Here is a 26642-nt window from a genome sequence, read left to right as displayed (position 1 = left end):
AAAACAAAGAAAAAATTGTGAAGAATATTATGATTATAACATATAAAGTGAAGATTAGAAACTTGTGTGGAATAAATAAATGATATTCCAGAGTATGTTTTGTGATATACTCTATACTAAATCCTAATATAAAAACACAAAATTAGATTTTATTGCATTTCTGTAACGTAATATCCTTTCGGTTTTTGTTTATTAAGTTAGTATGTTGTTAAAGATCTGATGACGTTACAGATCTTAATTATGTTGAAATTACTACAAATGAGGCATCTTTCTTCTGTGTTTATTTTTACCAAGAAATTATTTTGCTGAATGACAGCCAGTTTATCAGTTCTGCTAAAGGAAACGAGCCCGTGGCCAGCTCATTTGTATTTATTGCATTTATGGTAACATTTAACATGTGTTTTGCACAGCGCAAATGCCAGTGTTTCTGACTACCGTAGTAGTGTGAGCACCTGAATAAAAGTAGGAAAAATGAGACGTCTGAGCTGCCCGTTGCCATGCTAAGTGTACCTGATGAAGACGTTTGGGGTTCACCGCTCTTTGGTTTCTTAGGTAAGAGAGAATAGTCTGAAGAGCATGATTAAGGAATGGTTACCATGACAATCACATTTCAGAGAATTTAGAGGAGACAATGAATCTGTGGGGCTCATCCGTTTTGATTGATTCAACTGGTCTTTCAGGTTCATTCAAACAGCTGCTGGCTCTGGATTTTCTTTTTCCACGTAATTCACCCAGTTGACTGGTGATCTGGGGATCGTTTAAGCTTGGCTGTCAGTAGTGGTGGGGTCACCACTGTCTGTGACCCCGATAAACTATTGTTCAAACCTGAAGGAGAATGATTACGTATGTTCAGTGTCACTAGAACATAGCTGCTGGCTTCTTCTGGAATCATACAATTGGTTTGCGTAATTTCACTTATTAATTTTGTCAGGGTGGGATGAGAGGAACGTGATTTATTTTAAAGCATGACTAACCCTAAAGTGTTTGGGTTTGACTTTGCTGTCATCACATTATACCCAGTGTGTTTGGCTGCCGTTGGGTTTTTATTCTTTGACTTGTGCACAGTCGTCAACACAATCTGTATGATGTCTGTTCAGAGGCACGGTCACACACCGCGGATCGGGAGGGGTACCCAACTCCCACCTGCCACGAGCGTCTTCATCTTCCCCTCCCCGACTCCATGTTCAGTGGGCCACACTAGCCCCGGCGGTAAAGTGAGGCGGAGATACAGATGCTGGTGAAATCTCAGTGCACGTTGTTATTGCCCTTGGCGGTCTTGTGCTTGATAGGGAAAGCACGAACTATGGCTCTGCTAACTCTGGGGGGGGCGGGGGGGCCCATGGGGGACCCCAGTGTGAGAACTCTGCCTGCTCAGCCTTTGGGCCTTTCTCTTCTGCCCTCTGGAGGGTGTGTGGGGACATGACATGCAAGGATTCCCTACGGAAAGGAGAACCCGGGTCTTAGTGTGGTTGCTAGAAGCCGGGTCTTTTGCCCCTCCCCCACCCGCCTCTCGGAGCCTGAACTTGTAGAGGTTGGGGAGCAGACCGAGAAGGCAGGAAAAGGTCCTGGCAGGGTTGGGGTGTTAGGGAAGAAGCTCTTCCGCTTCTTTAAGCTCAGAACCGATTCCCCCGGGTAGAGCCCAGTGTGTATCAAATCCCATGTCCAGGAAAAATCCATTCCAGAAGGGGGAGTAGAATGAAATAGTGTATTAAGGCTGGTGTGGGATGGATTCGGGTTCGAAGTTTACATTGGGTTGAATCTGAACGGGGGCGTATTTGGTGCCAGGTGTTTGTGGCAGTGCCTGAAATTGTTATCCGAATTTGATACCATTTTTATTTTTTTTTTAAAGATTTTGTTTATTTATTTGACAGAGAGAGACACAGTGAGAGAGGGAACACAAGGCAGGGGGAGCGGGAGAGGGAGAAGCAGGCTTTCTGCGGAGCAGGGAGCCTGATGTGGGGCTCGATCTCGGGACCCTGGGATCACGACCTCAGCCGAAGGCAGACGCTGAATGACTGAGCCACCCAGGCGCCCCGAGTTTGATACCATTTTTAGGGTGCGCCTGCGATCCTGGGGGTGATCATGGCCTGTCTCCTGTTCAGCGCCCTGTCTGTGTGAGGCGCTGCCCTCCTGCCAAACAGCTGCTCTGTGAGATAGCTTCCCATTATGAGGCTCAGAGGTTGTACAGTGGCTGTGAGGCAGGGCCGGTGTTTGAGCCCAGGTGTGAACAGCTGTGCCATGCTGCATTCGCACCCCAGCATGAAAGGGTGTGGCACCTTCTAGAAACAGTGAGTTCCGTGAGAATGGGTTGTGGGTAGTGGGAAAGGAGACGGGGCGAAGCCTTTTCTGTATATGTTTCCGTGCCCTGCTAATAAGTAGGGTCAGGAAAGAGAGGTGGGGTTTCTGGCCCTGCCCCCAAGACAAAGACACTTCAGGGTCCGTAGGATGGACGACACACAACCTGAAACAAGTAACACATATTCATATGACAGAATGTGAAAATGCCAGCTCTAGGTAAATAGAAGTGGGAAGGGGACTAGAAGGTGTTTCTTTGAAGTCCGTCCCTTTCAGACATTTGCTTTTGAAAGCTAGCTCTTGGCCTCTTGGCTGCAGATTGCCTTCCTCTGGGCTTCTGATCTGGGACCCAAGAACCTGTCCCTCTAGTCAGCACCCTTGTCCGTCCTGAGTTGGGAAGGGTTATCTTCAGTGTGACAGTTGTCATTAAGATCTCTACACAGACGAACCCGTCGGCCTGTTGAACTAACTGGACCAGCTACTGCTTTTCCAGCACACAACGCTTTTAAAACTCTCTAGCCCCTGCTTGTTGGGTGAGCAACCCAGAAATGGTTGGTTGGGGGCGGGAGGTGGGCATTCATGAGCCTGGTTATAATCCATGGTTTATGTCTGCCCTGCCTTGTTCCATAGATACTTCTTTTTAAAAAAAAATTTTTTTTATTTATTTTAGAGAAAGAGTGCAAGGGGAGGAGCGTCAGTCAGGCTCCCCCCCCCCCCCCGCCCCACATCGATCTCACAACCCAAAAGCCAAAACCAAGAATCGGAGGCTTAGCCAACTGCACCACCCAGACACCGCTCCACAGATACTTTCTGAGAGTCTCCTGCGTGTCCATCAGACACTGTTCCAGGCATGGAGATAGAGCAGGGAACAGAACAGATGGGGGGCCCTACTCTCAGGGAGCCATCTTTTCCTCAGTTCTCATTTGCTCATGTCCATTTCACAGTTGATGTAAAGGTGCTCTTGGTCTGTGTTTCAGGATTTCACGCGCCTCCTTTCGCCTTAGCCCCAGCCGGCCCTTATGGGGGGGGGCGGGGTAAGGCAGTGAGGTGCCTCTGTGGAGGGTGGCGTGTCAGGGGACTGTCTTTGCTTGGGTGATGGGAAAAGCACAGGGCACACCTGTTTCCTAGTGATGTGAGCCCTCCGCCCCTGGCCGGGATGAGCCTGCTCGCCTGCCCGCATCCTAATGCCATTGTTGATTGGAGATAACTTCAGTGGTCATGCAGCACCTCGTCTCCATGGCAACACCTCTAAATATTCCTCTGGTGACTTGTGTTCTACATTCTGCCTGGATCCGAGCCCTCCTGTGGCAAAATATTCTAAAGATGTTAAAAGAGGGGGGAAAAAAAGGCTCAACTAATAAGTCTATTCTAAACGACTGAGTCATTTGTTTTGATTACCCGGGTGATTGCCAAATGTTAATTTAAAACTGAAATAGGCCATGAGCTCACTGTGCTAACAATGCTGAGTGTTTGAGCTAATACAGCCTGATAATGAGGGGGCCAGATCCACCGCCGGTGCGAATGTTAGATGATAAACAGACAGTGGGGAAATATGCGGAACGTCTTGGCGGTTTAACTTTGAGGGTTGTAAATACAAAGTAGAAGGTGTTAACTGTGAGGCATTTCAAAAGAAGTAGACTTTGGGGTGTTTTGTTTTTGTTTTTGTTTTCAGAGTTTCTTTTCTTCTGAAAAGTTACCTTTGCATCTTGCTTCTCATTTTTTCCTGACTTAGGCGCATTGGAAGTGGTTGTCCACTGTGTCCAGCCCTTGCTCACTACATCCCAGTGTCCACACGTCCAGCGTGAGGTAAGTTTCACTGATTGTCACAAATTCGAACACCGATCTTCAGCCTTTCAATGGGTGATGTTGGGGTCGACACTGTAAAAAAAAAAAAAAAAAAAAAAAAAAAAAGCTTTATTTGTATAGTAGACTGAAGAGGATTCATTTTAATTGATCCAACCAATATCCCTGCTTATCCTAAATATTAGCTCTCTGGGGAAGGTCTTTTCGAGGGGGGAGAAAAATCTCATTAGCTTTTAATTTGGGGGCACGAAAAGTGAATGTGCCAAGCACAAGAGAACTGTTAGAAGGTCTGCCTGAGAATCAAGAGGTGCTCATGCCCCAGCGTGGACAGTAGGGAGCAGGAAAGCTCCGCGGAGCAGTAGTGGCATCGAGGGAGGAGATTGCTGCCCAGGCGACCACGTGAGAGGGTCGGGCCAACCCAGTCAGCTGTCCGGGGCGCAAGGAGCCAAGGTGTGTGCTGGTCCTGCAAGATGCAGGGTAGGAACGCCCGAGAGGGCTTCCGTGGCATTACGTCAGCGGGGGCCAGCACGTTGCTTGCAGATCGGAACCGAAGTTCGGAGCCTTGGGCAACCCTTTCACTTTAGCATATGTCCTCCTTCGTCTTCGTTTAGCCCGCAGGGCTGACGTCGAACTCTGGGATGATTCAGGGTTACTGTGCTCTCCCGGAGAGGCGGGGCATTCACCTGTGCAAATCTCAAAGATGGTTCATCCAGGCCCAGCGTCAGGGGCCCTGGGCTTTCCGCTTTCTGGGCCCCAGCCTCCCCCACACGTTTGCGGGAGAGGAGGTGACATGTGCCAGCGCCAGACTACTCAGGATTTGCACTTTCCATCCATCCAAGGCTTGCTGCATTTTTGCTTTTGCCTCCCCGCCCCCCGGGCTCAGTCTCACATTCGATGTAGGGCGTTGATTTCAGTGAGGGTAGAGGCTCACGAGCTGGCCGTTGTTGTTTCCCTGACGCCGACTTGCTGTAGAATTCTTCACATGTTTTGAAATATATAGATATTCATACCTTAAAGGATAAAAAACGTAGGACAGATTTTTAGGACCGTTTAATCTGAATTTTGTCAGTTTCCTCAATTACATGGAAGCTGGCAGATCTTCCCAGGGCCCGGGGCTTCCAACTGGCCCAAAGACAAAAGCGTCAGCAGCTTCTCAGCCACGAGCATTCTCGACTCTGCCCTCCGAGGGTCTCGGCCCTGCTGTGGCTGTCGTCTGTAGCCTTTACCTAAAAGGGTAGTTTTCAGACTTTCGTTTTTATAATGATAGAAACCGGTCTTCAAATAAAATCTTAGGCCTTCCTCCAGTAGAGAACACCAGAGCAGAACTGTGACTCTCACCATCCTCTGAGGAGCCCGAGGGCAGCTGGGAGCACGGTGCTCTCTGTCTGAGGAGCAGACGGTGCAGCTCTGTGCCTTCCCCCCCCCCCCCCCACCAACAGCCCATGCCTCTCTTTTCCCGCAGCAACAGAGACTAGATTGTTTAAGGAGGGCCACAGAAGGGCACAGCCCATCAACTTCGTTGGCCCTCTACAACTCCGATACACTTCATCAGAGAAAGCTTCCACAGAACCTGTGCGTGTTCTCAGAAGGAAACCTTTTCATTGGAGGCTTTTGAGTACATACTCGAAGCGGTTTTGTGATACTAAACCACCCTCGTGACATCTTTAATTTAACCAAAACTTAGCATCTGTGGGTTTCCTTTTAGAGCAGTGAGTTTTCTCTGGTGACTCGATGGAATCTGTTGAATGCTGTTTCCCTGTGGCGGGAATCTATAGGGCCTGACGGGAAGCAGTGCAGTGGTCACGATGCAGCTCTATCTTGTGACCTTCCTTCACTCCTCGTCCTGATTGGTTCATTCCCCCAGCCCTACTGAGTACGAGGCCAGGAGCGTAGGCCCACGTGAGAGGGTCGGGCCGACCCAGTCAGCTGTCCCGGGTGCAAGGAGCCAAGGTGTGCGCTGCCCCTGCAAGATCCCCTGCAAGTGGGCCAAAGACAAAGAATACCGCATTTTGGTCTCACGCTCTTCAAGTGTAGGCCATCCCTTGATGCTTTTCCTGTTTGCAGAGGGGGAAGCCAAAAGTTGATTTTCCTTTTTAATTAAATTGCCCAATATTGAGTAGGCCCGGATGGGTTCAGGGGGGCAGATCAAAGTCCCTGTCGCCAGTCTGCTCTCTGAGCCTGTGATTTATGCCACCTCCGGCGAGGCATGTGCAAATAATGAAGCATGCGAGCATAGTGCTGGGGACGCAGCTGTGCCTGGAACCCAAATGCCCCCAAAATGAAAGCAAATGTAAATTGCATATTCACACTACATTGTTTAAGTTTGCTCGGAACACTTGAATGGTTTAAGAAAATTGGAGTTTTGCAGTTTTCACGTGAGGATATTTTGTTTTTTAAATAATGAGTCCCAACTTATGTTTAATACAGCATTTGTCACAGGTCAACCTAATCGTTCAAGAATTTGAAATTATTTCATTTGGCCACCTTTTAATTATGGAATTACTTGGAATGAAAACTTAAACCCAACGTAATTCTTTTTTTTTTAAACTTTTTATTTACTTATTCATTCGTTGATTCATTGATTCATTCACTCATTGGTTCATTGAAGTCATCTCTGCACCCAGCGTGGCGCTCGAACTCACAACCGCGAGATCAAGAGTCGCATACTCCTTTGCCTGAGCCAGCCAGGCGCCCCGAACCCAACATAATTGTTAACACACCCATGAGCTGGGTATTCTATGTATTTGTTTCTGTAGTAGTGACTATGTAGTGAATGAATTAAACATGTATTTCACATCTAGGAAATATTTGTATCACTGACATATGGTCACTTTCGTTATTGATTTGGCAGTGTGTAATATTCACAAAACAAAAATTTAAAATCTAGTAGTCAAAGTGGTTTGGTTTGTACCATTCATATTGATGTGACCTCTCTTCTTGGTGCACCAGCAAGTAAGCATGAAAACCAGCACAGATGGGTTACACAAGCTTAAAGAATTTGGAAATCATCAGTCTAGAGCCAAGGTCTCAAACTGGTGGGCTGAATCTGGCACACAGAGGTGTTCTTTTAAAATTTTAAGTGAATTGCCAGCATTTAAAAATTGAGAGATTTCACATGTTTTAAAAACCCAGACTTTGAGCTTCTTTTGAAATATCGGAAGATCTGGTAACATCGAGCCTGCATTCCTGTTGGGCAACACTCGGCGGCAGAGCCGAGTAGCTGCTGTGTCTTCAGATGGAAGGCGAGCTCTGAAATTTGCCGTAGCTCCCGCCACCCTCTTACCTCCTCGATCCCAAGGACAGGGGTCGGTGGCCGTTATCTGTGTGTTTTACTCATTTTTCAGACCTGCTTGGCTCTTAGAGGCATGTAAGCTTTCAACCTCCGGTCTAGATGAAGTTGAGGCTCCAGACGGAGAGCCATCCTTTCAAAGTATTAGCTTTTAATTTTCAGGTACATGATGTTGGGTGATACTCATTTTAACTTAAGGGCATGCATTAAGAGGGCTGAGGATTAGGGCGCCTGGCTGGTTTGGTCAGTAGAGCGTGTGACTCTTAACCTTGGGGTTGTGAGTCCAAGCCCCACATGGGGTGTGGAGATGACTTCCCAAAAAAGGGTTGAGGGTAAACATTTGAGGAGAGAGCTACCTTCTGATGGTGTCTGATTAAGAAGGAGGAGCATTAACAGAGTTTGGGGGATTCCTGTGCTCTTTCCCCCAGCTTTTCTCAAACTTTCACACGTGGATTCTAACACGGGAGGTCTGGGGAAGGGCCTGAGATTGCCCAGTTCCAATAAGCACTGGATTGTACCACTGCTAGTCCGAGGACCCACGTCCCTTTGAATAGCAAAGGGACTCAAACCTAAAATCCTAAGAAAAAGCAGTCGTGCAGTGATGTTTTTACACATCTTTTTCTTTGGCCCTAGAAAGAGAAAGGAGATCTTGGACAGGCTATTTGTGGTTGAATCTTCATAGGTAAACCTGAGTTCACTTCTAGTTCACTCCACCAGTACGGTAAGTTTAGAAAGTCAGTTTTTTTTTTTTTTTTTTTTTTTTAAGATTTATCTATTGGGGCACCTGCGTGGCTCAGTCGCTTAAGTGGCTGCCTTCGGCTCAGGTCGTGATCCCAGAGTCCCGGGATCAAGCCCTGCCTGTGTCAGGCTCCCTGTTCCTGCTTCTCCCTCTGCTCCTCACCTTGCTCACTCTCAACTCTTCTCGCTCTTTCTCAAATAAATAAATAAAAATCTTTTAAAGATTTATTTACTTGAGGTGTGGGGGGGAGAGGTAGGGAGGGGCAGAAGGAGAGGGAGAGAGAGAATCGCAAGCAGACTCCCCACTGAGTGTGGAGCCCAGTGCGGGGCTCGATCTCACAACTCTGAGATCATGACCCGAGCTGAAGTTAAGAGCTGGATGCTCAACCGACTGAGCCACCTAGGTGCCCCAAAAGTCCATTATTTTTAATACGACATAGCCATGTAAAAGATAAATTTTATTTTAAAATGTGCTTTAAATTAAGTACTTACAGTAAAATAGCTACACATGTTAAAGCTGGAGAACCACAAAGTAGGAATTAGAGCTGTGAATTTTGTAACTGTAGGAGAATATATTTGTGAGACGCTTAGAAAACTTATAAATAAGATGACAGAAAACAGGACAGTTATCAAGTCCCTGGATAAATGATAACCTTGTAAGCTATAAAATGATAGAAGGTAGTCAGAAAGGAAGAGTATCAACAGACTCAAATATATAAAAATTTTCTGAGAGAGTGGATCTTCAGTGTTCTTAACCACCCACACAAGAAAGAGGAGCTCTGAGGTGGCAGATGTGTGAACTAACTTGATTGTGGTAATCAGCTCACAGTGTATACCTATGTCAAATCATCTTGTTGTTTACCTTCAGAAATATGTACAATTCTTGTTCATTAAACCTCAGGAAAGCTGGGGAAAATAATGAAAGGAAAACACACCAGGAAAAGTTTGTGGTGCATTTGATAAGATAGTTAATTTCCATATCATGCGCAGAGCTCATAGAGGTTGTAAGGCCTGGCACTTGCCTGGCTGATGGTAGTTGCTCCATAACTGTTGGTTGAATGAATTCTCCAGTAGGTAGAAGGGTAAAAGACACGCACGTTGTATCACAGAGTGAACAAATGCATGGAAAAATGTTCAGCCTCATTCGTATGCAAAGGAAAAAGCATATTCAAATGTCACAAAGGTGTATTTTTCACCTATTAAGTCAATAAAAACAAAAGGAAAACCTAGAGCTCATATGGTTGGTTGCCTCGAAACTGAGAAACACTCACTGCTGGTAGCACTGTAAGTTGGTAATAAGCCTTTTGGAACATTATTTGGCAGTTTATGGCCACAGTCCCAAAGATTGGTACCCCTTGGTCCAGTAATCCTATTTTGGGCAATGTGTTCTAAGAAACAAATTGTTCTAAGAGAAGAGAATGAAAGCTGTATGTTACAGGTATTCATCACAGGGGTATTTGCGTGGACAAAAAGTTTGGAAGAATTTACGTGTCCAACATTAGAGAAATGGTTTATGTACTCTAGAAGGACTCTTGGTTAAGCCATTAGGATACATCTGTGCAGTGGAATTCCGTGAATCTGCTCAAAATGATCATCTTGAGGCGTGCAGACGGATACGGAAGATATTGTGTAACACAGCCTTGCTAGAAAATGCACGATGTAAACTTGTTGATGTGCTGTGATGATGGCCTTGTGAAGAGCCGTGTGCATGCGGACAAGAGCGAGGGGTAACACTTCATTTGAGGTTTTTTTCCGTATTACTCTCCTGTGGTTTGTACATTGTACCAGAAGTCTACGGCTCGCTTCGAGGTTGAGCTTCCTCGGCTTTCACCTCCTTCACTCGTGTCACAAGCCGTTGGTGTTGAGTGAATACCTGTGAGACTATGAAACATGGTGAGGACGCCTGCCGAGAGCCTAGACCTGGGGTTCTGATGACAGGGTTCCTACTTGCTGCTTTGTCCCATCATCCTCCGCTTCTGGTTTTCTTCCCTTTTCCTTCTCTTCTCCCATTTTTCTTCTGTTTTCTGTGGTTGGTAGAGAGGCATCTTGGTGTCCCACGTGGTCGAGTGTAAATCTTTGTCCCTGAGCTTTTTTTTTTCCTTACTGGAGACGCAAGGGCAATGCCTAGTTCATCTTCTGGTGGCACTGAGCTAAGTGACAGAACTCGGCTCTGGTGTCCCGAGCCTCTGTACAGCGCCCACCCCCCTCCAGCTGGGTTCCCTGTGTCAGATAGACTTGTTTCCCTGCCGTAAGTGTCCTTTTCTCCTTTAATTAGGTCAGTTACTTCGTGTCTGTTTTTCTTTTCTGACATGGTTTCCTCTGGCTTGAGCACCACATATTTTCCCCATATGTCATTGCCTCTGGAGCTTCATGTTGCAATCGTCGTTCAAGGGGAACAGAGAGCACATTACTTGGGGGGGGGGTAGCTCTTGACTCTGCCTGCCCTTTGCCTGCATGAGCATTCCTATTGCTTTTGGGCCCAGTTCTGTTTGGTTTTGTAGTCTTCCTCGTCAGTTATGTTTGGACTGAGAGATACTTAAGTAAAAATAATGGTAAGTCAGAGATCTGTCTGGCAAAGGTGCAGCCCATTTGTTAAGGTTACTGGTTTATTTACCTCCCCTGTCTCTATGGTGACTAAGTCCGGCGCTGGGATTTAATGGACTTAATTTTGACCTCTTGGACATGGCCTAGCTTTCCCAGCCTCTGATACAGAAGGAATTCATTTTCACTGGAGGAGAGAAACTGCCTCACTTAGAGGAAGGGTCCTCACAGGACTCTTGAAAAGTGGAATCTCCAGAGTCTTGGATTCTTCAGCCGTCTTCGATCAGAGTTCGTATAGCACTTGTGAAGGAAGCTGAGAAGTCTTCTAGAGAAACACGCACGTGCACACAATATTACTGAAATCATTTTCTTTTCAGTGAAATAAAGTATTATGTAGTTAATGTGAAGGAACGGTCTGTAAGAACTTTTTATAAGAGAACCACTTGTAAGAATAGTCCATCGATGGGAAGGAACATTGACTGATTGGATGTTACATTTTTTTAATTTTTAAAACGTATCTTCTTTGGGCGCCTGGGTGGCTCAGTGGGTTAAGCGACTGCCTTCGGCTCAGGTCATGATCCTGGAGTCCCGGGATCGAGTCCCACATCGGGCTCCCTGCTCGGCAGTGTGTCTGCTTCTCCCTCGGCCCCTCCCCCCTCTCATGCTCTCTCTCTCTCTCATTCTCTCTCTCAAATAAATAAAATCTTTTAAAAAAAAGTATCTTCTTTATCCATTACAGGATTATAAATTCACATACATATCAACCGTATTTCAGAGTGGTTTTTTTTAAGATTTTTATTTATTCATTTGCGAGAGAGACAGATAGAGAACAAGCAGGGGGAGAGGCAGAGGGAGAGGGAGAAGCAGACTCCCTGCTGAGCAAGGAGCCCGATGCGGGACTCGATCCCAGGACCCTGGGATCATGACCCGAGCCGAAGGCAGACGCTTAACCGTCTGAGCCACCCAGGCGCCCTATATTTCAGAGTTTAAGCATATTAAACTGAGCCGCCGAAGTCCGTAATAAAGGTTGGGTTGGACGAGGATTCCCGTGGAAGAAGCCAGATTTGGACACTGAAATTCAGGTCTAGTGTTCCACCTGTATCCACTTGATGTGACCTCCAGGGTAGCTGGTGTCAAGCCATCTTTGACTGAAGTTGGTTCAGACTTTGGTCTGCCCTGTTAAAACTTTGGATCCTCTCCCATATGATGCTTTGAGACTTAGAAGGATACCCCGGTTTTAGGAAGTTTAACGATTTGTCCATAATCACGTCAGAGTGCTTTGCTTTACTTTATTTAAGGCTTGGGTATACTGTGTTAGTCTTTTCATGGAGAATGCACCTGTTTGCAGGTCCTTTCATCTTCTCTAGGAGCAAAGTCATATATGTGAATTTTCTTTAAAACCAAAGCAAAGGAGCCCATTGGTGACTAACAAGCATTGCGCGAAGGCCGAGGCGGGAGGTGACATGAGTGTGTTGCATCCTTATTCCTCAGTGAGATGTTAGGGTTCAGATCGGTCATCACATTTGGTTCAAGTCAAATAGGAACTTGTGAATACCTGATGTTTTTATTAAGATTTTTTAATGTCATAAAACTCCTTGGATGTGGAGGTTGTCTTACGACTTTCTCCGTCATCAGCTCGTCTATTAATAGGACAAAGACTTGAGGAGCCAGCAACAGATGCTCACCTGTAAAGGGATCCATACTTGGGAGATGAATGCTGGATAGTCACTTAAGTCCTGGGCTTGAAACTTCTCAGATTAAGGTCACCCCCAAATCATGTACATTTTTGTCGTGGTCAGTACAACAAGCCCAGCTGAGGTCAAAGCTTTTGCAGACCTCAAACCCTGAAGGCCGAAGCCCTTGACGATGCTTTCGAGAAAGAGTAGCACTTTTATCCTCCTTATTATCATTGTCACCATCATTCTCATCCTATCAGCCTTATGTGCGGAAAGCCCGGCATGGAGAACTGTGCTAATACTAGTCATAATTTATTTTATTATTTCTATAATTGTGAATATTTCCATTTTGTTTAAACAGCCCTAGGCATCAGGTCAATTTAACTAAAAAGGATGAAATATCCAAAAAAATGTGTTTAGAATAGCCGCCTCCCTCTTCACTCTCCTGTCCTGTCAGCCAGATAAGCTTCACACTTCGCATGGCGTCTCTCCCAGAGGGGTATCCAGGTGGCGGGTGAACAGTCAGTTTCTGTAACACTTCTTCGCCTAAGAAGTCAGGCAGTGCTCCCTGGGGAGTTTGGTGAAAATCTGTGCTCTTTGTGAGTCTGTGGCCATCTCTTCAACCATGTGATGTGTGTACACGGTATGACCATTTTCATACATACATTCTTCAGGGCTGTGAATTAGTAATTTACATAAGACATACTTCCAGAAGCAGTGGAGCTTTCTCTGTGGATTCTGGTGATGGGTTTGTGTACCCAGTTGTCAGTGTACGTGTGGTAGGGGATTCGTCGTCCGTAGTGTCTTCCGCTCCCTTAAAGTGGTTCAAATGCTCACGAACGGAGAAGGTGAGTTCCACTCTTGGTATTGGGCTCACGTGACAGGTTTGAACCCAGAGACAATACGGCATGCTGCGTTCTTTTAGCCCTTCCTTCATGTTCCTAGCTGTGTCCTCCATACCCTCGGGCCTTACAGACTTTACACAGGACCTTGCCCAGCTCCTGAGGGTATGGGGACAATCGAAGGCCCAAAGAGAGTCAAGGATTTGGTTGGGGCTGCCATCTTGTAGGGTGGTTCCCCCTTAGCTGCGGTTCCGCTTTCTGGGGGTTTGCCTCACCTGCAGTCAGCCATGGTCTGGAAGCAGGTGATCCTCCTCCCGACGTAGCGTCAAGAAGATCAGAAGTAGCCTGATGCTACGTCAAGGTGCCTCCATCCTTCACTTCGCTTCCTCTCATCACGGAGGCATCTCCCCTCACATGAGCCCCACGCGGAAGAAGAGTGCGCCACAATAAGATACGGAGAGAGGGACCGCGTTCGCATAACCTTTGTGACGGTATATCGTCCTAATCGGTCTATTTTATTGTTAGTTATTATCATTCGTCTCTTACTGTACCTAATTTACGAATGAAACTTTATCATCGGTGTATATGTACAGGAAAAAACATAATCTGTGTCGGGATGGGTACTGTCCGCGGCTTCAGGCATCCACGGGGGTCTTGGAACAGATCCCCTGCGGGTGAGGGGGCACTGCTGTCCTCTGCTTTCCCCCAGGAAACTGGAAGCTCTTTGGGAGTGGAAATACTGTGTTTTCTCTGATGTCCTCCATATCAGCTGTGGATTCAGTGCTAGAGGCTTTGCAAGCAGTCACTGGAGAAACTGTTAATTGAATGAAGGGCATTTTATGAATTAGAAATCATACAGAGCATTACCATGTTATTGCTCAGGGACTGCCTCAGGATCATTGTTTGACTCCCTGTTCCTCTAATACCGGACATCATTGGAGCATGTTCTCGAATAGGTCAGTCCCTCCTACCTCATTGTAACATGGCGTCATTGGTTTCCAACCCTTTATTATGCAGTTTTTCAAATAGGCAGAAAAGTTGAAGCTATACAGGAAATGTTCATATGCCCACCGCCCAGATTCTACGATTATGCATTTCACTGTGTTTGCTGTTTCGCATCCATCCATGCGTTAGTCTGTCTTCATTTGTGGGTGCATTTCAGCATAAACTGCCAGCATCCATGTACTTCACCCCTAAACACTTCAGCGTGCATGTCATTATGTGGTTTTAATTTTGACCTTCTTAGAGCTGCTTTCAGATTTTTAAGGTTCTGGCGCTTGTGGTGGCAGTGGCTAAGAAGAGACGGTAAGCTGAATGTGAAATAAGCTCCCTTTTCAGATGCGGGTGGGTGTTTTTGTTGTCTAACGACAGCAAGCATACCAACCTATACGTATCACTGTGCCCCCTTCCCCCCACGTTACACGGTCACGTTACTTGTATTGTTGAGACTTGGAATGCCAGCCGAGGACCTGGAGTTGAGGGTCTCATTTATATGAGGAAAACTGGAGAATTGGGGTTGAGGGTAGTGGGGCAGAAGGTTAGAGTTAGGTCCGACAAGAGATGGGGAAGGAGGTTCAGAGCCAGGAATCGAGCAGTGCGCTACTTCTTACAAAGTCTAGGGAAGGCTCAGTGGCTGTGTATATTACTTGGGGAGCCATGGGTCTCGTAAACGCTAATAACAGTACAAGTACAGGGTCCTTCCGTTCCTTTTTTTTTCCCCCCAAGATTTTATTTTTAAGTAATCTCTACTCCCATCATGGGGCTCAAACTCACAACCCCAAGATTAAGAGTCACACGCTCTAGCGATTGAGCCAGCCAAGCACCCCATGGGTCCCTCCGTTCCAGTGGTTTTCACGTTATATTCCATGGAATCCTAGAATTCATAGAAATGTTGCAGAGGTTTCACCAACATTGGAATTAGACTTCTCAAAGTGTATTGAACTATTTAAAAAAAAAAAAACTGACATAAAGCAACAGACCTACTCAGTGATGTTTTGTAGTAAATTTTGACATACTGGAGAACACTTACCGGTTGACTTGGAAATAAGTAAAGGTTATTCATGTCAACTTAAAATAAAATTTTGGATAACACCTATCTGTCAACTATCAAAGCCAGGGTAATATTTCTGTGACAGGAATAAAGACAAAAAGGTCTTCAGCAAAACCATTCCACTAAAGCCATGGTGTTAAGGCATTGGCCTGAGAAAGCTGAAGTTACAGTTTGGTTTCCAGTTACCATGAGTGCTTAGCCATCTGTTATATTTAGATTTTTTTGTCTAGTACCTTTAGGAATCTGGAAACCAATGAGTATATGCTTTCAACTTGAAATGGCCATAAAAGGGGGAAAGGTAGTTAAGAGGCTGGAGGCTGGCTCCTGTGTCATCCCTCAGTTGGGGCCATGTGAATGGATTGGGGAACCTTCTAAAAGGTCTCTCTCTTGGCCCATAGCTCAGACTGCTCAATCTAAGTCTGAAGATGTTTGTGTGCAGTATTGCAGTTTACGATGAGATTTTTCAGGGCTTCTTGGATTATGCCCGAAAAGCTTTACAATGGCTTTGGCAGATTCCTTTCAGATGGAGGCGGTGGTACTCACTGTCCTTTCGTTCTGGATTGTACCATGTTCTGTGCTTACCGTCTCAAATGCCTTTTGGAAGCCAGCACCTGCTTGTATGTGGCTATGGTTGTGTTTTGAAATGTTTGCTTATCTATATTTTATTCCCCCCTAACATCTTACGATGAAGATTTTCAAGGTTGAAGTGATTTTGTGGTGCACACCTGTATCCCATCATTTGAGGCTGCCATTAACATTTTACTGTATTTGCTTGATCACAGTATCTACCCATTCCTCTGTCTATCCATAAATAATAAATAATACTCTTTTTGGATGCATTTCAAAGTAAATGCAGTAGATTTCACCAGTTAAGTAGCTTTATGTATTTTACACACTTGGAGTCTGGCTTTTTGAACACTACACAAATGGGCATATGTCGGCCTAGAGTCCTATGAAAGATGTAAAATAAATGCTCAGTTTTACTGGGAAAAAATTTAGAGACCTTATTTTTAAAAGTAACGGATTTTCTGGAATTCTGGCATGGTGCTGGAAAAGAATACTGATGTATTTTTAAGTCTGAACTTTCTCGTGACTCAGATGTTACTGACCCCTAATAAAGAAGGGGGGGTATCCTTGTAAATTTTGTTTTCATTGTTGAGACAGGAGCCAAATAACTTCCACCTCTTACAAAGAGGCAGGAAAAAAAAAATAAAAATGTTATAAACAGCGAGTGTTGGTCACTCCAACAAAATCTATTTTATTTGGAAAGCAGAGGGGAGCAGTTAACTGAGGACTGAGTTGGTCTATGCTGGATCCGATCCCAAACCCTGGTGTCAAGGTGTTAAGTGCAAATTATTAAAAAACACTCTTGTTACAATTGGAGCAGTGAGACTGAGATGGAGATGAAAGATTTGAGTGTGTGGCTTTTGCCCCTATTTGTACGGAAAGCACTCTACATTCTTGCAAACCTGTGTTGTTGTTCCCTTTATTCTCAGTCCCCAGAATCGTGTCCAGACGCTCTCCCTTGGCCCAGGGGGTTGACTGGGTGTATTTCCTTCTGGAAGTCTTCACTTGTGCTCTTGAGTTAGCTGGCAGATCCCTTAAAAGCGTTTCCAAGCAGCTTTTCCCACTCCCCAGCTCATCCTGTAGCTTCCACCCCGGTTCCGGCTGCTGTGGTCCCCATCTCTGACCTCCCACAAAAAGTTAGTGTAGATGAACGAAAAGTTAGGATAGACGATCTTTGGGGTGAGGAGTAGGTGGGGGATGTGGGCGGAGAACTGGGTGATTAGGTACATTTTAAATGTGTCAATAGAACTTGACTAGGACCAAATTATGCGTAGGGAGTTGTACAAACTTTACCAAGCTCCTCAGACAGACACACTACCATTTCAAGCTCATAAAAACTCCTTGGCACCATAGAACAATATGTACTTTGGTCTCGGAAGAGACCGTTAGGTCACAGAGATTTTTATTCCTCTCTACCACTGACTTGCTCTTTGGTTTTTTGGTCTGTTTGTTTTGTAAGATTTTATTTATTTGACAGAGAGAGAGAAAGAGAGAGAGTGAGCGCAAGCCGGCGGCGGGGGGGGGGGGGGGCGGCGGTGGTGATGGCAGGTGGCAGAGGGACAGGGAGAAGCGGGCTCCCTGCTCACAGGACTCGATCCCAGGACCCCGGGATCATGACCTGAGCCGAAGGCGGACGCTTCACCGACTGAGCCGCCCGGGCGCCCCTGACTGGCTCATTGATCTCAGATTGTGACTGGCCTGTTTGGTGCTGGTGGCGTTAAGCACCGATACTGCAGCTGATGAACTGTCTGTGCTATGACAGAGCAGGTTACAACTGCATCTGGTTTTTGTTACAGCTCAAGCGCTTGAATTATTTCATTAACATTTAGATACTATCACGAATCAGGGTTAATGTTTGGAAAGGGTCGTCCCAGGTACGAATACTTTATGTTCTGTCGTCCACGTGTATAGTACCATCTTAATTAAATATTCCCACAGATCCGTTTAGAAGGTGCAATTTCTCCCTGCAAAACATATGTTTAAAACACATCGAAATTGATTAGACTGTGCACTTCTTGCTAGCAGGAAGGCAGACAGTTGTCTGGATTTATGATTAGGACAGGTGACAGGACTTGCGCTTCTATTCTTGGTTTGATCTCACCCCCTCACTTAAGGCAAGATGCTTAATCTTTTTAATGTGTCAGTTTATCCCTCTGTAACACCTGTAGCCTTCTTTCATGAAAACAGTACCTGGTTTTTATATATGACATTTGAGGATGTGATACAGTACGTGGCATGGAGGTTCAAATGACTCCGTAGAAATTATTTGTATGTTGAATGATGATCTTGACAAATTACTACTTACTACATTTAGAAAGTTACAACTCTGGAGGGAATTGATATTTGATATTGTTGTCCTGTGTGTTCTAAGTTACCATCATAACAGTAGGAAAATAAACCCTGTCTTGGCTGTGTTACAAAGGGATTAACTCACTTCTTCAAGTTGTTACTAAATCTCCAGCCCTTTCCACAACAGAAATAAAAAGTGCTCCTTGTTTTCTTTACTTTTTCCAGGATAGAAGTCTTCAGACTAACCTTGGGGTAATTTTTTCTGTTGTTGAGTGTTTTCCGAATGATTCTCTTTGTGGAGACGGAAGGGTAAACCATGTCAGAGACTGAAAGCAACTGAAGTTGCGCCCCTACAAGTGTGCAGAGGGGGAGGGTATGCCTTTGATTCGTAGATCAAAGCAAAGAGCCAAGATTATGTGGAGCTTGCCTATTACACATTTGTTCCCAGCTCCGTGTGTCTTTGCAGAGAATGAAATCAGAACGAAAATACAAGAGGATTAAAGAGCTAGACTCTAAGTAAAAGTGAAATGCCCATATGACTACTTTCTAAATTCTCTATCCTGGGAAGCGTGGGCTAACGAGCGGGAGAATCTGTGTCACGGAGGTTGTCAGTCTCTTCCTGATGATCTGCTCCTAGATTTTATGGTGCGTAATAAATAGGTGTATGTTTTTCGTGAAACTCGTGGGGTGTGAATCAGGTGAAAACTTAGATCCACTTGAAAAATGAGGAGACACTACCTGCCCGGGTACAAAGCCTGATATATGTATGTATTTTTCTTTTCTTCGACAAATCTATCCTTTCAGCGTTCCTTTTCAGTTCGGACAGTACCAGGGCGCAGATGATGTACTTTGGTTCCTAAAACAACCCGATAGGGCTGGCAGGGCATGTATTAATGTCCCCATCGTATTGATGAGGAGGGAAAATGAACCGACAGAGCCAAGGATTCTCTCTGGGATTTCTGATTCCACATCTGTTGTTCGTTCCTTGAGTTAGAAAACAGTCTAAGTCCGCAAAACACTCCCTGGTCTTTTCATTAAATGAAAGCTGAAAGTTAATTTCACTTTTATACCCTTGTCTCTGTTTTTACAAAGTTAACTTGTAATTGGCTTTGCAGTGGCTGAGCTCCTGAATTAGGCTCTTCTCTGCCCACTTCCTTATCCAATATGATCATGTATATGGGCTTCGGCATTTATTTGTGACATTAAACAAGTAGACAGTTTGAAGTGAATTAAAATTAATTCGGTTTTGTGATTTTTATAATACTCCCGGTTTGCTGCACTGAGTTGCCATAACCCTGAGACTGAGGATCCCTGTTTGAACGTCTAACACAAATAGCTGGGAGGCACACTTCTGCATCGATTTGCAACTGATTTATAAACTTCTGTCCTGTTTCCTGATCTCCAAAGAGTTAACTTGTCAAGTGTCTGCTGTGAGGTTGGAGTGCGGTGCTGGGGACATTTCTTTCTCTCGTTGGTCTCAGCTGGTAAGTCAGGGACGAAGAGAACACAAGTCACCTGGCCTGGGGTTAGTGATGTGACCTTGGAGAAAGAAGAGCCCATTTCAGGACTGACTGACTTTTGAGGCCACAGACCTCAAGCTGCTCTCCTGCTTTCAAGAAGGAACACTCACAGGGTTCATTTAAAACCCTGCTACAGAGAGAGTCCAAAAAATCCCTACCCGGTTTCTGTAACGAACGAGGATGGTGTTTTGTTTTCCCAGCATGCAGTTTGAAGGTCAGGCCTGTGAGTCAGAGCCGGGCACTCTGGTGGTGGTATGCACCAGGGACGCGTTCCCGGTCTAATCACCCGCCAGGCCTTGTGCCCGGCTCAGGCCGCTCCATTGTAACCCCCAGCTGAAGCAGCCACCTTCTGTTTTTAAAAATAGATAAAGAGGAGAACGCGAACATTGGAAAATCAGATACCATATGTACTTTTATAGCTTTTCAGCCCAAAGACTTGATGAACACCAAGTGCCTCATCAGCGTTGGGACAGGTCCCGCCCCCCCTCCCCCCCCCGCCCCCCCCCGCCCACCACGGCCAGCGCTGCGGCGCGGTGCAGCTCTGTGTGAGCGTACGTGTACGTTGTCCGGATAAGTGTTCTACTCCCTTTCTTGTTTTGTAATTCACTGGCGAGGCATTGTGGTCTGGTGCAAAGAGCACTAAACTTGGAATCAAAAGCCACTTCCTGTCTGGGTAGCTTATTAACTCAGGGTAACCTTAGCATAGTTGGCATGGGATTTCCAGATGGCATCCTCTCTGCGTGGACAAAAATAATCGACCATTTCAGTAAGCTGTGGTGGGTGCCACCCGATCCACTTGAGAGACTTTCATCTTTTCCTTTTTTTCTCTTGCTCCCTTGCATCCCTTGTAAAGTCACAACTCTTTCGTGCATCCGACCCCTGCTGGGTGCGAGAGGAAAGCAATCTGATTAAATGAACTTACTACTTTTTTTTTTAATTTTTTATTGTTATGTTAATCACCATATATTACATCATTAGTTTTTGATGAACTTACTACTTTTATTACTTGGTTCCTGGTTTGTACTAACAGACCGGGAACAACTTAAGTGTCTGTCAGTAAGGGACTGATTAAGACAATTGTGGAATATCTACCCAGCTGAATACTATGTACCTTATGAACGCTTTATGCACTCATATGCAAAATTCTTGAAAATATATTAAGTCCAAAAGGCAAGGTGTAAAAAAGTATGTATAGTAAGTACATCACTACTATGTCTTTAAAAGGGGAAAAAGACAAAACATATACAGCTCCCTCTTTTCCGAGGCCCAGTATCTCTGGAAACATAAGAAGACACTGGTATTGCTGGTGACTGAGAGAGGGACATGGGCATCTGGGGATGGGCAGGAGAAGATGATTTTTCACTATGTACTCTTTTGTCCCTTTTAAAAAAAACACTTTAATATTTAAAAAATAAAGTAAATCCGTACACAAAACAGAATGTTCAGCAGCAGCATTACTCATAATAGTGAAAAAGTAGAAACAGCTCCTGTCCGTCAGCGGACGAGTGAATAAACAGGGTGTGGTATATCCACACAATGGAATATTATTCGGCGGTAAGACACAGCGAAGGGCCATACCTGCTGCGACATGGCTGAAACTTGAAAAGAGCAGGCTTAATGAAAGGAAGGCAGGGGGAAAAAAAAGGGGGGGGGAAGGAAGGAAGGAAGACAGGCACAAAAGATCACACACATCGTATGATCGCGTTTCTATGAAGTGTCCAGAATCGGCAGCTCCACACACAGGAAGTAGATGAGTGGTTGCTGGGAGCCTGGAGGAAAGGGGGGTGGGCAGGGAGTGACTGCTGATGGCCACAGGGTGTCTTTCTTGATGATGAAAATGTTCTGGAATCAGGTGAGGGTGATGTTTGCGCAACTTTACGAAGATGCTAAAAACCACCGCCGTGTACTGTACACTTTGCAAGGGTAAATTTTGTGGTATGTAAATCGGACCTTCATATATAAACGGAAAAGCAACCTGGTGGAGTCACGAACATGGAAACTTGAAGAATCACTGTGAACATATGAAGCAGTGAACAACTTCCTTACGTTCCCACCTAAGAAATATTTCCATTGTAAAGTATTTCGCGTAGTGTCACTGATGACACCAGGGACCTTCTTATTATCCTTTAGCTACTTTCCCCGACACTCGCCCGTGATCTCATTTCATTGGGGAATATTGGTGACCCAGATGAAGGAAGCCCTGATCCATGTAAAGGACTTGCGGTACGTGGGATCGAGGTGTGGTGGCTAGAGGCCTTCCCCGGTCCCTGCCCCTGGGACAGAAGGCCACGGCAGCTTTGAAAGGAGCCTCAGGGAATCGTGTGGGCAAGTCTGCCCTCTCTCCCCTGATAACTGGTCCCAGAGGGGCCCCCTGTCTCTATCCTGCCTCCCTGCTCCCGGGAGCCGCCCCTATTCCCTTTCTTGTACCCTCCTGGGTTGAGCTGAGTCACAGCATTTAAGGAGCCCTTCCTAAAAGGACGGGAGACCGGTGGGCCTGACAAACATAGTTCCTCTTCCCTCTCGTCGCACACCCTTCCCACACCCTTCACAGGTGCTGTGGCACTGCCGACTGTCCCCCAGCAGGACAGTTCCCATCATGGCAGCTGGCCCGTCCGTGGGGTCGGGCAGGTAACAGTGTTGTGTCAGTGTTCCCAACTCCGGGTGCTTAAACCCGAATTCCTCTTGGGGTGGGCATGGGAGGTTGACCACAACGTGTCTTTGGTCAGGAGCGGGGTAGGCGATGTGTCTTTCAGTTCCGCCAGCCCCTGAGACCTCAGGCCTTACTGTGCTCACTCCAAGCCAAGTCTCCCCACACACCAGCTTACCTCAGGTTGGCTGCTGAGCCCTTCCTCTGAGTGACCTAGTAAGATAGGTGGGGTTTTTTTTTAAAGATTTTATTTACTTATTTTAGAGCGAGGGAGCACGAGTGGGGAGAGGGGCAGAGGGAGAGGGAAAGGGAGAGACTCTGAAGTGGACTCCCCACTGAGTGTGGAGCCCGATGGGGGGCTCGATCCCACGACCCTGAGGCCATGACCTGAGCCAAAACCAAGAGTCAAACACTTAAACTGACTGAGCCCCCCAGGCGCCCCTAAGACAGGTCTTTGAGACCCATGCCCTTGGCATTCATTCAGAATTAATTCACATTATACATACAGAACTAAGCTATGTTATGGCCAGAGCTTACTGTTTCTGATGGTATAGGTAGCCTCTTCTCGTTGTTGATCTCCATGGGCCAACTTAAGATCAGAGATGCGATCCGTGGGTGGCCTGCCTCATTAAGTAGTCCCGTCAAAGCAAGCTTTTATTGGTTGTGTTGGAAAGTCTAGTCGTCCATTGGGGTCACTGGGCCCTTACTTGGTTGGAGGGATGCAGGGAAAATCCCTCCCCACCCCAAGTCCGAGCAGGTGACCTAGATGTAGGGGGTCTTTTATTTTCACTAGAGGATCAAGAGAGCAGGCTTGTTCTCCCTAGGTGTCTGTCATCTCTTCCTAGACCCTCCATGTCCATGCAGGATATACCGCTCTCTCGTCTGGGGTGTCGTGCCTGCCAGAGGCTGATAGCACTGAGTCCCTAGGACATTTAGAATTGTCCTCGTGGGGATGTCTCACGCCCGTAACCCTTACAGTTTGGGCTCTCACTTCTTTTTCACATGTCCTCTGTGAAGCGGTAAGCTCGAAAAGAAATTTTTCTTTTGCAGGCATCTGCTGCTCGGGAATCCTCACTTGCAGAGTATAATTGAATAAATAGCAATATATCGTGCTTACAACAACCCTATTAACATAGGTGCTCCTGTCATCGCCATTGTACAGAGGGGCAGACTGAGTCACAGAGAAGTTAAGTAGAATTTGCTGGCACACAGCCAGTAAGCGGTGGAGACAGGATTCGATTCTGGACATTTTGGCTCCGGAGTCTGTGCCCTTAGCCACTACTACACTGTTCCCCTGAAACTTGAGAAGATAGGTAGAGCCCTGTGAAACTCCAGGCAAATCCCATGTTTGTCTTAGAACGATGTTAGTTGTTCAGACAATCTCATATAAGAATTAAGACTTGACTTTCTTTCACGGAAGCCCTCAAAAGTCCTTATGGCCCAGTCTACACCATTTGATCTGCAAGCCATCGAAGGAGGTGGAATCCTTGCCCTGGGCCCCTGGTTTCCTTCTCCACACCTGAGACTGGCTAGGCTCCTCTACACTTGGTCCACATTCGCGTATTTGTCTTCTTCAATGATCACGCTGCTGGAAAATGAACAAGAGAGGTTGGGATTTGAGGTAAATGTGTGGTAGTCTTTCCAAGTGCGTGACCTCTGGTGGCTTCTGCCACTCTCGCTGCAGACTCCTTGTCGTGTTCTATTTGCCGGACTTTGTGTTCCCGTCATTCTATTCACGTACCCGCTGCCTGGCATGGCGAGCGCATTGCTTGACTTCAAGAGCTTTGGAACCACTCACTCGTGCTCCTTCTGTGTCAGCTGTTGTAGGTGGGCCCCTTTGCTCCTCCCTCAGCCTGGAACTTCCCTCTCTTGGCTCTCCATCAGCTGCTCCATCGCGGTCGCCTCAGCTGAAGTGTCTGCTCCCTGATGAGACTCCTGCCATAGCACGAGAGAATCTGCAGACTGTTCCGCCTGCAAATCATACAGCCGTCCCTGAGCCTGGAGGTCTGTGACCCAGACACCTCGCCTCTGCCGATGACTCTCTGAAGTCAAGGGACCGTAAACTGCATTCCCAAGTTTTGACACTGGCGTGACTGAGCAGCCTGATGTGGTGCAGGGGACCAGGGCATCGGGGGCCTGGACGCTCAGGTTCTAGATCTGGAGCTGCTGCTAAGTCCGTGAGGCAGGTCATGCCCCATCTCTGGGCTTTAGTTTTCCTGCCTGTCAAAGGGCGTGGCTGAGCCAGGTCATTTCCAAGTCTTTGTGAAGGTGGCATCGCGCACAGACCCCGCCTGCCGGACTCTGTCCTCACCGTGCGCAGACTGACAGAGAAAACAAGCTACCCTTTGGGGCAGTAAGGTCATGGCGGGCCACCCACAAGATGACACTGGCCTTTGCCCTGGTCTTGCTGTGGCGTTTTCACGGTCTAAGGCCTGTCCTTGCGCACAGAGTAGCTCTTACCACAGAAAGCAGTTCATGTTTGCTCCCTCAGACGTGAATCACTGGGGTCCACCACCCTCCTGGGTCTGCCTGTGGGTGTGTGCTTCGAATCTGGGTTGCGACACTGCTCAGGCAGCCAGATCATGGCCCTCGGGAAACCCGGCAGGGGGGGACCAAGTGAGGCTTTCGCCCTGATGGCCTTCGAATCCTCCAGAAACCTAGATTGCCCTCTCTCAGTCAATGCGGTTGCCTAACAAAATGTGGACTTCCTTCCTGAGTGACCCCCAGATCCCTGCTTCATCTCCTTCCTCCTGTGCTCCCATTGCCACCCTGTACCCCATGATCAAACCCCGCAGAGCCACTCAAAAGGGTTTCTGACCTTTGCCCTGAATTCCATGGCCACACCAATGACTGATAAGGTAGCATGATAATTACAGTCTTTTGGTAAATGAAGGCAGGATATATGTTACTAGGTGAGGTCTCCCATCAGGAAGCAGGGCTCATGAGGTCCTATGAGGACACCTCTGGTCAAGGGAGTCGATCCCAGTTAGCAGCATTAAGAATGAAGAGATGGGAGCTTATTCGAGGTCCTGTCCTTTCCTGTTGTGGATATTAATCAGCTGGGTAAATTAGAGACTAGGGTCACGGAATGTTTAGCCCTGGAGCATCTATCAGAGGCTTGAAATGTCCCTAACAGGTGGCCTCGGTGAATGCCAGGACTTAGCATGATTGAAAGGGTGTTTTGAGTCATGGCACATGGCAACATGGAAATAAAACAGATATATCACAAGTGGGTGGTAGAAATAGACTGGAAGAGAATTTTAACACCTAAAATATGACAAAGATTTATCCCTGCTAGCTTCTCAGTTTCATGAAACATTTTATTTCCATCTGATCTGAGATTCTGCATTCACGTTACATATTTCCTTCTAAAACTTTTCTGGTTTCTGTTTGTTTGCTTCTGTCATCTTCCTGTTTATTTACTCTTTTAAGTGTCACTTCATTTTTTTTTTTTTTTAAATCTGAGGTCATCGTAGTGGCTTACTTTGAAAATCATTTGTTCAGCATTGTCTCGATGGCGATTTCTGGTCAGAGGCCCATAAAAATATCTATAAGATGTGGTTGGGATCATTCCTACATCTTGGCGAGGGTCTAGGAGGGGCACATTCTGGGGGCAGGAGACATTGAAAACTTCCTAATCCTAGAATGACATTTTCAAAAATCAGATGGCGCAGGCCGTGGCACGTGTTGCAGTTCATCTCCAAGTGAGGATTACCAGGAAACCGTGTTAGCCCTGCTTGGTTAATTGTGAGGGGGACAGGTCTTCTCTGGCGTGATGAACATTTTCGAGGTGCTTGGCTCTGTACAAGGTCATCTTCCACTGCCTGTAGCTTGCCCCGTTGGTGGCAGGCCTTCCCCTTTCCCCGGGCTCCCCTCTTCCTTTGCCCTGCAATTCAGGGAGCCTTTGGGGAGGCACAGTTCTGGGGGTTTGCTTTCATTTGGATCTTGTATGATGAAGTCGCCCCCCCCATGTGGTTCTTGGCGGGAGGGGGACTCCCTCCTTTTACTCCTTGACACGTTTGCCCTGAATTGTGACATTTAAGCGCAGTGACTTCGCAAAATCTGACTTGTCAGTAAGAAAAAGTCCTCTTCCCACCCTAAAGACTGACAGGAACGTGAGATGGCTGAAGCTGTACTGGGCCTTCCCTGGCAAGAGCACACAGGACGGAGATACTCTGGAGAGCCCGACATGGAGTCCCATCATATCATAGTGCATGACTAGATGCCTGAAGCCAGCGGTTGGAGTCGCTCAGTAAAATCGTTGGCGGAGGGCCTAGTGGCCCGACAGAGTTCTCTGGAGGAAGAAACCCGTTACGGTGTTTTCATTAGTGGTGGGCAACGGGGGACAAAGGCGGATGTGAGAAATGGCTAGGACGGAACCACCG

General features: G+C 46.5%; 1 protein-coding gene across 5 annotated transcripts in view; it reads left to right on the top strand.

The window, feature by feature from the left end:
• FHL1 (four and a half LIM domains 1) overlaps positions 1–26642 on the top strand; it is a 58566-nt gene that overhangs the window by 15607 nt on the left and 16317 nt on the right. For 3 of the 5 annotated variants that reach the window (XM_028094128.2, XM_028094125.2, XM_028094127.2), the window contains exon 2: positions 4028–4101. The exons of the other annotated variants lie outside the window; for them this stretch is intronic. The gene's annotated coding sequence lies outside the window, so the exon portion shown is untranslated. The remainder of the gene's footprint in view (positions 1–4027; positions 4102–26642) is intronic. 5 annotated transcript variants of the gene reach the window in all.

This window comes from Eumetopias jubatus, unplaced genomic scaffold, assembly GCF_037043125.1.
Source record: "Eumetopias jubatus isolate StellerSeaLion01/CBP00866 unplaced genomic scaffold, mEumJub1_p1.0 scaffold_11, whole genome shotgun sequence".
NCBI classification, from domain to species: Eukaryota; Metazoa; Chordata; class Mammalia; order Carnivora; family Otariidae; genus Eumetopias; species Eumetopias jubatus.
This window is presented reverse-complemented; position numbering and strand designations above follow the sequence as displayed.